The 2,500-nt window shown below is 42.9% G+C and overlaps 1 protein-coding gene across 1 annotated transcript in view; it reads left to right on the top strand.

Moving 5' to 3' along the window:
* Positions 1–2,500, top strand: part of LOC143276470 (arsenite methyltransferase-like) — a 67,490-nt gene that overhangs the window by 62,754 nt on the left and 2,236 nt on the right. The gene's annotated exons all lie outside the window — the stretch shown is intronic.

Raw genomic sequence — 2,500 nt, 5'->3', positions numbered from 1 at the left:
ACACCCTGGGCCCAGTGGTCGGTGCTATGGGGTTCACCTCCCCCTACCTGACCTGTGCCAACCCCATCAGTGTCACCAACAAGGAGTATCAACAGATGCTGGGTGAGCTGGTGGGGGTGTGTGGGAGGGGGGGAGGTTGGGGGGTCATTCACACGTCTGTAGGTGAAAGGTCATAGGTTGGGGGGTCATTCACATGTCTGTAGGTGAAAGGTCATAGGTTGAGGGTCATTCACATGTCTGTAGGTGAAGGGTCATAGGTTGGGGGGTCATTCACACGTCTGTAGGTGATGGGTCATAGGTTAGGTTCATTCACATGTCTGTAGGTGAAGGGTCATAGGTTGAGGTCATTCACACGTCTGTAGGTGAAAGGTTATAGGTTGAGGTCATTCACACGTCTGTAGGTGAAAGGTTATAGGTTGGGGTCATTCACACGTCTGCGGGTGAAGGATCATAGGCTGGGGTCATTCAGTCGTCTGTAGGTGAAAGGTCATAGGTTGGGGGTCACTCACATGTCTGTAGGTGAAAGGTCATAGGTTGGGGTCATTCACACGTCTGTAGTGAAAGTCATAGGTTGTGGTCATTCACTCGTCGTGGTGAAAGGTCATAGGTTGGGGTCATCACACGTCTGTGGGGTGGGATCAAGTGGGATTACACGTCTGTGGGTGAAAGGCTATAGGTTTGGGTCATTGACATGTCTGTAGGTGAAAGGTCATAGGTTGGGGTCATTCACACGTCTGTGGGTGAAAGGCTATAGGTTTGGGTCATTGACATGTCTGTAGATGAAAGGTCATAGGTTGGGGTCATTTATATGTCTTAAGGTGAAGGGTCATAGGTTGGGGTCATTCACATGTCAGTAGGTGAAGGGTCATAGGTTGGGGTCATTCTCCTCGTCTGTAGGTGAGGGTCATGTTGTTGCGGTCTCATTCACTTGTCTGTTGAAGGAAAGGTGGGGTATTCGTGTGCTGAGATGGGATCTGTTCTCTCTCTCTCCTTTCACCCACTCTCTCGTACGAAAGGACGATTTTCGTGATGCTGGTTGGGTCTGTTCAATCTGGTCCAAAGCGACAAGAGAGAGAGTGAGAGAGACGAGAGAGAGACGAGTGAGAGAAGACAGAGACAGAGACAGAGACAGAGAGAAGACAAGACAAGACAAAATCTTTATTATCCAGGGTAATAGATAAGCAAGTAACATGCTTTTTTTACATCCAGCCCTCGCCCTAAAGAGGGAATAAAGCTAAATGAGCAAAAGAAGAAAAATTCAAACACAATCAAAATACATCAGTATTTTCCCATTATTCCACCATTCACAGCCATTCCACCCAAAGTAAAAACAACAACAACAACAAACAAACAAAACAACAACAACAACAACTAAAAAACAACAAACAAACACACAAAAAAAGCATGAGATGCACACACACACACACACACACACACACACACACACACAAACCCAAGAAAAAAGAAGAAAAAAAACCCCCTAAAGACCCGACGGAGAAAACAGTTCTTCCGTTGCAATCAAACACCATCCCACCAGTTCACACACACACACACACACACACACGCACATGCACTCACTCAAGAGAGAGTGAGAGGGAACCCACAAAGTTTGGTTTCAGGTTACGTCAATTTTTGTGAATGGGTACATTTATCGATTTTTCTTAAAGTTTTGTGTGTGTGTGTGTGTGTGTGTGTGTGTGTGTGTGTGTGTGTGTGTGTGGTTAGTTATATTTTTAAATGTGATGGTAAATTATTCCAATACGTTCCCCCGCTGTATGTTAGGCTGGACTTTAAAAAGATCAAGATTTGGACGAGGTATATGCAACTTATGTACATGTCTTATGTTATTTACTGGGAAGTTATTTATAACTGAAGGCGGTGCATAGCCGCTTACTATTTTGTGTACAAAAACAGCCTTATCATATTCTTGTTTTAGCTCCAGTAGGAGGATGTCAAGTGACCTATAATCATGACTTTAATAAAAACCAATTTCAAAGCAACGCACGTTTGTATAATCTAACACGAGGTTTTAGAGTATTTGCACTAGCAGAATCCCACAACGTAGAAGCATAATCTATTATTGAATGCATGTGAACATTAAAGAATTGTTTTCCGGCATGTGTATTTACAAAGTGTTTTATTTTTGATAACTGGAATACTTTTTGAGACATTCTTTTACAGACCATGACAAATCATTATCGATAACTATTACCTAGAACTTTGTGTGATTTGACTTCTTCAATCTTAACATTGGAAATGAAAATATTGAATAAACTTGTTGGCATTATCTGGAGAGAGAGAGAGAGAGAGAGAGAGAGAGAGAGAGAGAGAGAGTGCGCGCGCTGTTGTTGTTGTTGGTGGTGGTGGTGGTGTTTCCGTCATCAGATTCTGTGACATCACCAAAGCAATCACGTCATCATCAAAGTTTGTATCATTATCAGAACCTGTAGCACTTACGTCATTATAAAAAGTAGTAGCTTCATCAGTATTTTGTAGTATT

The sequence above is a fragment of the Babylonia areolata genome, chromosome 32 (assembly GCF_041734735.1).
Source record: "Babylonia areolata isolate BAREFJ2019XMU chromosome 32, ASM4173473v1, whole genome shotgun sequence".
Classification (NCBI taxonomy): Eukaryota; Metazoa; Mollusca; class Gastropoda; order Neogastropoda; family Buccinidae; genus Babylonia; species Babylonia areolata.
This window is presented reverse-complemented; position numbering and strand designations above follow the sequence as displayed.